The following is a 13,606-nucleotide window of genomic DNA, read 5'->3' as shown; positions in this document are numbered from 1 at the left end:
CATGCATTTCCCTAGAAATGTCTAGGTGGTATTCAATATCATCTACTTCATGCTAATTGATATTCTACTTTGACAGGTTGAGACAGATCCCATCGAAGGCCTTGTATAGGTGAGCAATCATGCTGCCTGCACTTGTCATATTTTAAAGAGATTTAAATATCTGGCTATAAACTTCCGTGGGAGCTATGAAATTATAAATTTAACAAAGAAAATAGAAAAATGTAGAACAAGAGCTGAAATGCAAGTTTAAAATTCAACAATAAAAATTTTCTTCCCAGTCATATGAAAATTGAATAGGCCGAATTTACCCTCAGGCCCCATGGTGGTCACTTAAAATTCCATGCTTTATTGGCAAACTTTGACTTTAAGAGCTGAAGAATATCAGTCATGTCAACAAAGTTGGTTTTTTCGAGGGTCAAAACCCTTTAAAAAAAGTATTAAAAGCCATTTGAGGGTCTAAATGACCTTTGAAACAAATGCATTCGAAATAGAAATTACAATGGCCTATGTGACCCTTGAAACAAAAATTTCGACAGCTTACATGACGTTTGAAACAAATGTTTTATCTTTATGGAGAATTGACAACCCTCAAAAAATTCAAAAATAAATAAAAGTACAATAACCTTTTTTTGAGTCTCCCAACCCTCAAAATAAGGTTGTTCTCTATTTTTAAATAAATAAATAAATAACTCATAGCCGTGCACATACACTTTAAAGAACCACATATTACAGAATCTATATTTACCAAAGCACAAATATCAAACAAAATTCAATTAACTTTCCAAATTACTAAATCCTTCATTCTTGAAGTTTATGGAGACACTTTTACATTAGCCTAAAAGAACTTAATATTTTTAACTAGAGAATTCTGAAACCAATAAACTATTATACCCATAGTCTTTAATAGCATGCTGAGAGTGTTGGGCCAAAAACAATTTCTCAAGGCCATTCCAAGAGATTAGAAGATGCTTCAATCAGAAGTTCCCATTAGTCTGATAAGCCCTTGGGTCCAACATTCCTACATTGTTGTCAATTACTTCTAAGGATGCACATGCAGGGATGGAACCAGGATTCGAACTTAGGAGGGGCCAAAATTCTTTGTTTGAAAATTTTTAAAAATTGGTATGTCAACACTAAAGGTTGGCAATGTTGCATCATTAGTATTATTTTCATTTTTTCTCTAAAAAATATTAAACATTGTAGTTGACTTTCCCATAATCTATGAATCAAATAAAAATCATATTAATTATATGGATTTATAATCAATAGTTTTGTAGTTCAACTAAAGCTTCCTAATGTGTCCAATAAAAGTTCAAATCCCCACTCATTTTTGTTGTAACTATCTTAAAAATGAGTGGTTCTAAACTTCAAGGTTCTTTGGTTGGATCGGGGTTGGACTTATTCTTTAATCTTTTCACATTAAATTTTAAAGAAAATCAATTTAGCTATTATTTTCACATTATTATATACCTGATAATAATATCATTATAATGATATATTGACAACTAAAGATTATAGTTAGCCTTTTTTTAATACTAATAATAGCAACGTTTTTCATTAAGTTAGCAAAAGGCATAAATGATATTTAAATAATAATTTTTTTTTGAGAGAAGATATTTTAATAATTTAGGTGTGTCCTAAAGTAGCCACAGGCCCATAACACTATAGGTATGGTGTACCCCTTTTATTGGATTGTCAGTAACCTAATGATATCGTGTCTACTTATGATCATTCTCACTAATAGTTTTTTAAATAAAAGCTTTCACCTTTATCACTTAAAAATTAAGAAAGGTAGAGCAGCTGCCCAGCCTCACAAGTCACACCACAACGTAAAGAGATAGAGAGAGGAGGGATATCAAAGAGAAGAAAAGATCAGATCAAAGATTTGTTTTGTCAAGATTTGAGATTTGTTGTGTTGCTAGTATTTATTTTTTTATGTTTAGACTGGATTTGTGATTTGTTTGTTGGTATTTTTGATTTGTCCAAAGGTTTTTCTTGTTATTTGAATTTGTGAATGGTTCTGTTGGTTTGTCTAAAGGTTCTTTTGTTATCCGGTTTTGTGAATTGTTCAAAGGATTGTCTCAAGGTTTTTGTTTTTTTGGGCAAATGGAATGCAGTAATGGTCAGGTAAGCATTTTGTTTTGATTTCATGGGTCAATTTGAAAGTATTTTTGGAAGGGGGGGGGGGGGGCAAAATATACATTTCAGTATGAACTTTTGTGTAATATACATGCTAGTATGTGATTTTTCAAAATCTTGGGGGGGCCCTCATCTTGTCAGTAATCTGCAACCAAAGATATACCCCTACAACATGGAGAGTAATCATCCACTTGATACTATGTATAACACAAATCATGTAGTTGGTTACACATGTAAAGATGTAAAGCCCTTTAAAAATCTTACATTCATGAAGGGGGCATTAGAGAAATAGAAGTGGTGGCTTGTGAATAATGAATAAACTAAAGTTACTAGTGAACACATACAACATCTTGGCTTCAAATAACTGATGTAGATAGTTTTCAGATTCACATATTGATGGAATTTTCAACTCTTAAGAGTAGTGTTTTCCAAAACTCAAAATGGAATACAGATTATGAAATTGAACAAATCATCGTGGTATAAAAATAAACTCAGATTAATGATGGCAAAAACAACCAAACTAACCACAGCCTATTCATGTGGTAATGCACTTGTTACATGGTTGAGGTGTTTGACTGACAAATTGTCATAAAATGCACTCCATGTTGACATGTAATAATATTTCTAAAAAAGCAAATTAAGTAGTATAGTTCAGTTCATGAATTATTATCTCGACCACAAGTGTCTGAACCTCAGCATATTTGACATCCCAACTGAACTCACTCATGCTCCATCCAGTTCCACCAAGAGAGTCACCATTTTCCCAAGGTAGTTCAAGTAGTACTGAATGTCAACTGCCTAGGATGCATTCATCTATCCATAGGATGCATAAACATAAGTTAGCACAATTAATCATTGTTAGCATAAGAGTCATAACCTTCATTATAGAGCTAGGATATCGAGCACCAAGAGAATCGCATAGCTTAATTATTTTCTATTTAACCCAACTTTTGCTAGATAAACATAAATTTACTAATTCCAAAAAAAAAAAAAAAAAAAAAAAAAAAAAAAAAAAAGTACTCCTATCTCACTCTAGCAAAATTCCAAAAAACAATACTTGACTTGTGCATCTAGATATACCCAAAGAAAAAAAGTAAGAAAGTGTGAGAAAACAAACCTGGAAAGGAAGCTAAGACCAATCAAAGCAGAGCTCAATAACTTAGTCAAAATCCATCAAAGATATGACCAGATTTTTTCTCATAAAGAAAGACTATTATAAGCAATTAAAGACCCAAAAGTTTCTCAAGAATTCTGTTGAGAAAAATCTAGTGGAAGATGTGAAAGTAAACAAACAAAAACAAAAAGGTAGATTTGAAGGTGGGTGGAAGAAACAGAGAGATCTGTACCTCAATTACAAGTACCTCAACAAAGACACAAATCTTAAACTATAAAAATATTCAATCAATGCAAATTAATTACATAACCACTTGCTGGAAAAATTAGGAAACATCCTTACATGTAAAAAAAATCAACATTGGTGTATATCAAAGAAAAGCAGAAGTATGATTTAATCAAACTGAATACTGAGTCAAACATTTACAAGGCTGGATTAGATATATGAAGATTATATTATACAAATTTTATATTCATATATAATGGAATGTAGAGGCTTCTTTCTTTTGAAGATGACAGAAACAACCAAAAGATCTTTGATCAGCACCATCGCCATGATTTCACTGCAGTAGCATCTGCAATTCTTTCAACTAAGTTTCTATCTCTACAACAACTAGAAGACAAGATTATAAACAACAAGGAATATAAAGCTATGATATATGAACAAGTGAAGAGAGAAGGTGCCAAAAAGAGAGAATAGTGGGTAACTTCAACAAACTTTAAAATACTTCTTTGCCAGTGTAACTGAAAATCTTGGAAACAAGGCAAGGGTATTTTTGTAGCCGCATCAAGAGCGAGTCCATCACAAATTTTAGCACAAAATAAAAATGGACCATCTTGCTTTATATTTTTGTGTCATGTAACTAAGTAGTGGTTGCCAAAGAAGATTAATATCCTGGATGAGAGGAAAATCATGAAAAAAATATATTATAGAAATACTGTCTAGCAGCACATATATGGATAGTAGAACATAAAGTTAAGAAGAAACTTACAATGTCAAACATATTAAATAAGAAGACAAAAAACACATATATGTATAGTAAACGCAAGGCTTTGCACCAGGAGAAGTTTCAGGGATAAATACCTCCTTCTCATGCTCCCAGAAAGGTGATCCAAGGAGGCTGCCATGAATAGCTGGGTTAGTAGTAAATTTTCTATCCAAAACATGGTTAACAAAAAAAAAGCGTCAATGAACCAAGTATACAACTGGATACCATTATTTAGTGCTTTGAGAACAAGCTTAAGTATAAGGTGAGGGCAACTTCCACTAGATTGTTACCTATTGCATATTATTAGTCAATATTCAAGAAATCAAACATACAACGTATGATGGTAGCAACAAAAGGCAGAACTATAGAGTAACTCTTGCCAAAATAATCTCATCAGACAATGTTGTGGAAAAAAAATTTTAAAACTAGGATAAAGTAAACTTGTGTAATGTATATTTGTGCTTGGTACGTAATGACATACCAAATCAATCAAAGCATCCATCATGCCTCCAACAACAGCACCAGCAATTATGCCACCAACCATGAGTATTGATCCAGCCAGCATAAATCCTAAAAATCAGCCACACATATAAACTAGTTGCTATCACTAGTGAAATTTGATAGAGTGAAAAACCTGACTTGGACATTATATAATACAATAGATAGAAAATGGATCTTGTATTTTTTTAATTTCTAGTGAAATTTGAAACCTTAGTACCATAACACGTTACCAACAAAGCACTGAGCAATGGTTTTGCCGTTTCATCACTCAAACAATCTAAAATTGATACCAACATAGGTCTTCACAAATCCGTGACACCAATTGAAAACAACGCCCAGCAATTCATGATTTAGATCACACCCTTTCCAAAGTGGCGCACTTCTTTCCATGTAAATTTAACCATATTGAACTAACAAGGTCCTCCATAACATTTGTATAACATTGCTATAGTTCTCTCTGTTCAAGAAATTGTGCAGTAAGGCAAACTCTAAAAACGGCCAAACCTTTAAGATAATTGAGCTTAACAGATTCTATTTAAGTCCTCCCCACATTCTATGCCCCAAGTAAAAATTAATATAATTAATATATTTTTAATTGCCACCATTGTCAAATGAAAACTATTTCATTCTCATTCAATTCCAGTGCATCAATTTTATTAAAAAAATTCAAACTTACAATAAAAAAATAAAATAAAATAAAAAGATTTTATCTACAAAATTGAATCAGACTAAAGCTTCAGGTCAAACCTAAAAACACAAATAAACCAGGAAATGCTGAGCAAAATGAAGAAAATGAGAAATAACGAAATCCACACCTTCTGCTTTTTGAATCAAAGCCGGTTTGGCGTGACTCTCTCTCCCTCTCTCTCTAAGCCCCTAAAACACCAGGACTAACCCAAAATTGGATGAATACTTTGTAGTCGAACAAAGAAGTGGAAGAGAGATTGGGACAACTTCACTTTTTTTTTTTTTCTCGGGAAACAAACAGAGAGTTAAATAGAGAGAGACCTGTAATCAAACGAAGAAGTGGAGGAGATGACATTGCCGACCACCGTGCCCCTCAGCTCGTCATCGTAGATGATATCCCCAACCACCGCACTTCAGATCGACTTTGGAGCTAAGTCATCGACCGCCGCACATTATTTTTCAAATTATGGGCTTTATTTTGTGGGTTGAAAATTTTAGGATATCTTTATTTTGAGGGTTACATTAAAATGGTGCTAAAAAATGTAATATTTGGAGCCAAAACTCTCGCGGGAATGCTGCTAAAACTGTTCCGCCTTTTTTTAAACGGTTGTATTGGCTTATTTCAAGGGTTTTAGGGGAATTTGGTAGAGTAGTTTAAGAATTGTTAATTGAAGTTTTTTGAAATACTAATATGAGTGAAAAAATATGTAAAAATATGTGTAATATTATTTAAAATGTGAAAATATGAGTTTGAACTCATTCACCAAACAGCCCTTAATATCTCTTGAAATAAAGCTGTCATTCTTGTTCACTTAGACCTATTTTCAGTGTTTGATTGGACCCTCGAAATTAGTGGGTCGAAACAAGTGAAGTATTTTGTAGTCTATTTACTCTCATTCAATAGTTCGGTACTTTCAGCCAAAAAAAAAAAAAAAAATAGTTCGGTACTTGGGTAGTTGGGTTCCCACTTTGCTATAAAAGAGCTCAAGTTCCTACACTATTTCCTTGGTTATTGATGAAACCTCTTAACTTGGCGACAATCTCCATCTCACACAAACTATGTATGCCACTAATTTTGCTAATGTATGCTTACATGCATGGACTCTACCAAACCATACTCTTCCCTATGTTCCTACTGCCATCTCCTACCATAGCATTTTGGTGCTTTCCAAACCTTACTCTCACCCATCTTGACCTTCCATTTGCCTTCAACTAGGTGTGCCAATTCATGCATCAACCAAGGACATCTCATTAGTCTGCGTCTCAAAGGCACTCTAGAATCTCGATACGAGACTTCTTTTTAAACCAAGTCCTCTTAGCCTTGAGGCCTATTTATCACTGTTCCACTCGTGGTTATTGCATATATTTTGAGTTCTCATCTATCTTGTCAAGCGCCAAGAGATAGGCCATCATTTCTTGCTTTAGCACCAAAACGAACTACCGTTAATTGGCTCAAACTACCACTGACCTCTCTTGGTTCTGTCAACTTTTCTGAACTCTCCATCTTTTTCAACCTCCACTAATATGGTGTGATAATATTATAGCTCAATTTTCCTCTGCTCCAAATCCTCCAATCCACATTTTTAATGCTTGTATGAAACATCTCAAAGTTTATTATGATATTATCACTATGTTCGTGAGAAGGTTGTGCATAACAAGCTTTGGGTGTTCTACATTCACACTTTGGATCAAATTGCTTATGTGTTCGACAAGGACCTTACTAGTGCTTAATTCTGGCTGACAATCTTGCGAGGGTGTATTAGTGGAAATTAAGATAAGATACCGAATCAAGTCAATCCCAATATTACAATATCTAACTCTAATCAACCATCTTTAATATTGGGTCATTCTAAGGAAGCAATCACACAATATCTTTCATGCATGCAACCACTCCCAATATACCAAATGTAGTCTGTCAACCATCATTACTATTGGAACCTATAAAAGGAACCAATCACGTGATCTCCTCGGATAATTATTCTTTTGTATAATTGATTTTATATTTTTATGATTTTTACTATCCGGAGAATTAAGACTTTATTATTATAAAAGGAGATTGTACATTGAAGGAGATATATAATCATTTTCTTTTATCATTTGTTTTCTTTCATTTTTCTTCTCTAATCTTAAGAAAATAAAACAATATTTTTAATTTTAATTTATCACAAAATAAAATATGAATCTCTTTGTTGTTTTCATTTTCTTTTCTTTTCTTTTCTTTTTCTTTTTTTTTTTTTTTTTTTTTTTTTGGGTAGAAAAGGGATATTCATTAAACTAAGTGATACTGGAAAATGGATTTTTTTTTTCAAAATAACACAAATTTGCAAATAATTTCATTAGTTAACACATTTTCAAAACTATTTAGCAAACTAACATCTCAAGTGCAAAAGACTCGATTTTGGAGTGCTAAATCGAGCCCATTGAACTCGATTTCTGTTAGGATATGTGCTCTTTAAATCCTATTGTATGATGCTATGTATGACATTATATATGACATTATGTTGTGACTAATAAAGTTGTTTTAATTATTATCTAAAATAATGATAATACGAATATTTGGACATTATCATATAGTCCATGAGATGCATAGTATGCGATTTATGTGATTTAGTCACAAAAGATATAAATCACAAGTTCTTTGTAAACTTAGAATTTTAGTTCATAGTCGGTGATGAAATTGGGCGTTTCATCTACGAAGACTATAACATATCAACTAAGATGATTTGTCTTGATCGTGGAAGTGGAGACTTCTAGTTGATATGTTGATATGTTTTAAGTGTTAAGACATATTGAACTGGACCGCTATAAGATTTATTATACTACTAATGGCTGTCAAATGAATTATAAATCTCACGACTTCTATTTACATCAACTCTTAATCCTGAGAAAATAATGAACCTGATTATGAAGTGTTGGTTGCTTTGACATATTAGGAGTGAGATCTAAAGTCACGATCAAAACCTTAGTATGTTGGGCAGCCATATTTAGTGTTGAAGGAACATATATTCTCAAGATAGAATTCATAATCTCTTAACAGAGATATAAAATATTCCCTTGAGATAAGTTTAATGAGTTTGATTATTCAGAATCTTAGGCCTAACTAATTTAGTAAAAAGTTTCTAAAGTATATATTTATGAAATTGGATTTCATAAATATTGTTGTGAAACTTTAAAATACTCGCAAGTGTAAGAACCGTACCGAAGTATAGTTGGACAAGAATGAGGTCGTACCCACAGGGACTTGTATGAACGTAGGAAAATTAATTAAACTTTAACCAAATTAATCCTAATCTAGTTTAATAAAAATTGGTTTTTTTTTTTTTTTTTTTTTTTTTTTTTTTTTTTTTTTTTGCGATTAAATATACTAAACAAATAATAAAATTAAGCAAATAGTTAAACTAAGCAAAAGATATAAAGTAATAAAAAGATGTAAACAATCAAGAAAAAGGAATTAAGGTTTTGGAATCCGCCTTGTAAGTCATATTAGCATATATTTATGACCATTAATTTTTCCCAACTCACTACATGATAATCTAGAAATCAATCTTGCTATCACGGAAAATATCATCATTAAAACTTATGTTTAAAAATCAAAAGCATGTTCTTCTTTGCTTCTTAAGTATAAAACCAAATCATAAATTGTATCTGTAGCCAAACAAATCACAAGATATATCCAATTCTAAAAATCAAATCATAAATTATATCCATTGACAAACAAATCACAAACAATATCCAATTTTATAGTCAAGAATTAATAAACCAAGCATTCAATTAATTAAGATAAATCCTAAATCATGAGAAAAACATGATTGAACTCATATCTAGAATTCCATCTTAGTCAATTGATATGAAGCAAGAACAATTTAAATCATTAAAGAACAACTATTGTGGGAAAAATCAAATCACATAAATATTACTAATAATCCTTAACAAGGTTTCATCCTCAACCCTAATTATAAATTTAGCTACTCATAGTAATTGAACTAAAACACAAAAATAAAATACTAAACATTAAACTAGACAAATAAAATAAAACTAACTGTCATGTAAGAAAACCAAAGAAGTAGCCGCACTCTCTATGCATTCAGCCATCAGCCCTAGCACTAGCCTCAGCGCCCCTGAATTTTGCCCTAAAGAGCCCTTAAATAGGTCAAGGAATCCTATTACAAGTTGAATTCCCATTTGGAGAAAATCCCAGATTTTTAGGTTTCACTTTACCGACGGTTTTGGCCCACTTAACTTCAGAATTCGGACTTTTGCTAAACTACAAAGTTGTAGCCCTTTAAGTTAACTTTTTAGCCCAACTTGAATCATCTTGATTGGACATCTGAGCCGAAAGTTATACTAAAAATACTAACTAATGTGCAGTCTGGAATCCTAATTCGAATTGGACTTGGATTTGGTGCATATTTCCTTTGATTCATTGCTCCATGGACTTAAATTTAATTGGGTTGGTCTTTTCTTGAATTCATGCCTGGCTGGATGTAAGTTGGCTTGATTCAATTGGCCTAGCCCCACTTTGCATGTAAAGCCCTTGTTACCTATAACACAAAGATATTATATAATTAGTCATAAAATAACATAAAAGTAAGGCGAAATATGTAGATATGTGAGTACTTTATTGTATATATTTCATACACATCAAATATATGATGAATAACTTAAAGGATTAAACCAAGTACTCAAGGATTAAGATGTAGTAATCTTCAAAATGGCAGTCAACATTCATGACTTTGTATTACTACGAATATTTTATGAATGAGTTGTATGTATAATAAAATCTTGGGATATAATTTATTAATAAGGCCTAGAGTGCAATTATATTTATATAGTAATATTAAATATAATTAATGGTAATTTTAGATTTGTCAAGAGTTGACAGAAAAGCCCAAAACCCATTGGAGTTAGTATCCTATTTGTTCCCTTTTAATCCCACTCCAAGCCACATACTAAAACCCAATTGGAATGACTCAAAAGGTTAGCCCAATTAGAAAATCAGTTCTAATGAGAGAAACATATAGAATTTAGTAAGAGAATGAAATGGTGTGCATGTGAGTGTGAGCCACTCTTTTATTCTCCCTTGAACACATACATATAAAAGTGATTGAAAGATCACACTTCTTGGGCATAAGTGGAATTGAAGTGAAGATTAAGAGTGTTTCCAAGTACTTCTAATCTTTGGTTTTGAATTTCACCACACCAAGGTACACTCTCTTGTTCTTAAATTTTGAAATTTACATAGTACATGTTATCTATTGCAAACGAAGTAGATCCGTTAATTTTCTGCTGCGTATGTTTTGTATGCTATACAAACTATGTTTTTCCAACAATTGGTATCAGAGTGGTCTTCAATTTCGAATTTATATAACATGTTTTGTGAGTTTTGGAATTAGAGATAGTAATTTCATGATGTTAGAAGATTCTACAATCAATTTTCTACATGGTTGTTGAAATTACTGTTTTATAAAAAACTAATTTTGATGTTATGATGTTGTTTAAGTTTGATATTAAGTATGTTAAATTGAACTTTAAGGATATAGCATCAATGGAATTCAGTTTTGATCTCAAACTCAATCTATTATGTTCATATGCTGGTAGTTTGATCATGAAAAACCGTTGAAAACTGCTTGGTAAAAATTCTGGAAAATTCAGTTTCACGAGTTTCGACTGATTAAGAATTCCCTTCGATCGATCGAATGTTCTTTTTCGATCGATCGAACAAGAATCGAGAATCGATCAAGTCAACCCGAGAGTTTGTGATGAATTTATTAAAAATTCGACTGATCGAGAATTCCTTTCGATTTTTGATCGATCGAATAAGAATCGAGAATCGATCGAGTCATCTAGAAAGTTTATTAAAATTTTCTTCATAATTTTGATCAATCGAGGGATACATTCGATTGATCAAAAGTTGTGAATTTTGAATTTTCACTAAGTGTTTTCACATTTAAAAGAGCAAGGCTATGTGTGATGAGATTACACATGATTTCTTATTAAAACCTTTCTTTTAAAATATCTAGTGGGAGAGAGATACAAGGGTTGCATTTCACGGCTTCCATTGTCGGTTCATAGTAGCATGATATATATACTTTGTCTTTGCTTTGAGCTTAGCATTCCATGCGGAGAGTATTTATTTCATGGTCCTACAAGATTGAACTTCTTGGTTTATAGTGGTTTGGTCAAACACCTTGTCTTAGCCTTGAGCTTTGCATTCCATGCAGAGGGTGTTTTAAATCATGGTACTACAAGATAAACTTGTTAATGGTAGATGAAATGTGGCTACACATGACTCTAGATAATGGTATACACTAGACTAAATATTATAGTATCCTCTATGCTGAGTTCTTGCTATTATTATTTAGAGGCTAAATGTATAACAGCATATTATTAGTGTTTGATAAGAGTTATCATAATAGCACTAATAATGAGAATAGTTCTTAATCAATTAAAGTATTTAATGTTCACTCTATGCTGAGGGATATTGAATATGGATTGGGTTGTCGTTACATATTTTATATTATGATATTATTAAGGTTCCATACAATATGTTTATATGTTAAATTGATAATGTCTAGTTTACTTATTATATTCATATTTATTGTTTTCAGATTTAATCATAGCATCATTTAGCCCACTTGTTGCTATTCTTAATCAAAACAAACTGACTGGATCCAACTATGTTGACGGGAAAAGAAATTTGGACATTGTTCTTACTGTTGAAGAGCATAAGTATGTGCTTAGTCAACCATGTCCTAACTTTCCATCATTAGATGCTCATCCTGAGGAAAAACGGCGATATGATCGTTGGCAGAAATCTAATGAGATGTCTAAGTGCTATATCCTAGCATCTATTTCAAATGTTCTACAACATCAAATGAAAGATGTAGAACTAACTCCGGACATAATGCTAAGTTTGAAGCAGATGTTTGGTGAGCAAGACCGTTCTACACGGTAAGAAACTATGTGGAAAATTTATAATACCAAAATGGTTGAAGGCACTTCAGTGAGGGAGCATTGTCTTAGGATGATCTCTCATCTGAATACACTGGAGGTTTTAGGTGCCGATATTGATGGAGAATCTCAAATGGATATGATACTCCAGTCACTACCAGAATCATTCAAGGAATTTAGACTTAATTATAAGATGAACAAAAAGATTTATACATCGTCTGAATTAATGAATGAATTGATGGTGGCAGAAGGCATACTTGGTACAACCAGTGTTGATGCTAATATGGCTGAAGCTTCTACTTCTCAACCTAAGTTGAAAGGCAAGGGTAAAAGGAAGAAAAAGAAGGACTTCACCAAGCAAGATGATAAACAAATTGCCTTAGGAGTTGCCAACAAGGGAAAGAAGAAGGACTACACCAAAGGAAAGTGTTTTCATTGTGGTAAGAAAGATCATTGGAAAAGGAATTGTCCAAAATTTAGAGCTGTCAATAATAAAGGTATGAAAAGTTTATTCCTTCTTGAAATATGTTTAGTACAAAATCCCACAGATTCCTGGTGTGTGGAATCAGGTTGTACTAATCATATCTGCAATTCTTTGCAGGGGTTCCAGGAGACAAGAAAGCTGAATGAAGGGGAATTGTTTCTTACTTTGGCTGAGGGGAGCAGAATTCCAGTTGTAGCTGTTGGAGTATTTAATTTATGTTTTAATTCTAGGGTTTTAATATCGAAAGACTGTCTATATGTATCTAATGTTCGTAGGAATTTAATTTCTGCAACTTATTTAAGTAAACATGGATATTATGTTATCTTGAAAGATGATGTTGTAATAAAGAAGGATAAAGTGTTTATTTGTTCTGGAAATATTGTTGATGGTCTTTATATTATTACTCCTGATAAGTATGAATTATATAATTCTAAATTAGATAATAATTCATGTTAGGTTCTAAGATTTTAGAGACTAATGTATTAGAACTTCAATTTCCATTATGTTGGCAAATCATGATCAAAACTTAGAGTCTAGAATTAGGCTGCTCAAAGTGTATCTATTTGTAAAGTTAGAATCGAGTGTACTGCAAGATTTATTATGTAAATCTGTAAGGCTCGATCGATTAAAAATTAGATTCGATCGATCAAAATTCGTGCAGATTGTTTTTCTGCAGAATTTTCCAACTTAGCCCAAGCCCGTATGATGTGTAGGGTTTTCTATTTTGCTTTAAGTATAAAAG

General features: G+C 32.2%; 1 long non-coding RNA gene across 3 annotated transcripts; it reads right to left on the bottom strand.

Moving 5' to 3' along the window:
• Positions 1-2,843: 2,843 nt before the first annotated feature.
• Positions 2,844-6,055, bottom strand: LOC126700545 (uncharacterized). Of its 3 annotated transcripts, none has more exons than XR_007647222.1 (5): positions 5,751-6,055; positions 5,558-5,632; positions 4,723-4,811; positions 3,257-4,373; positions 2,844-2,937 (listed from the first exon to the last, which is right to left on the bottom strand). It is a non-coding gene; the product is annotated as an uncharacterized LOC126700545 (long non-coding RNA). The 3 variants fall into 3 exon arrangements; XR_007647223.1 differs by lacking the exon at positions 5,558-5,632 and having other exon boundaries at positions 3,257-4,147; positions 4,337-4,373; XR_007647221.1 differs by lacking the exon at positions 5,558-5,632.
• Positions 6,056-13,606: the final 7,551 nt, after the last annotated feature.

Source organism: Quercus robur, chromosome 9, assembly GCF_932294415.1.
Source record: "Quercus robur chromosome 9, dhQueRobu3.1, whole genome shotgun sequence".
Taxonomy (NCBI): Eukaryota; Viridiplantae; Streptophyta; class Magnoliopsida; order Fagales; family Fagaceae; genus Quercus; species Quercus robur.
The sequence above is the reverse complement of the archived record's forward strand: the minus strand, read 5'-3'. Positions and strand labels throughout refer to the sequence as shown.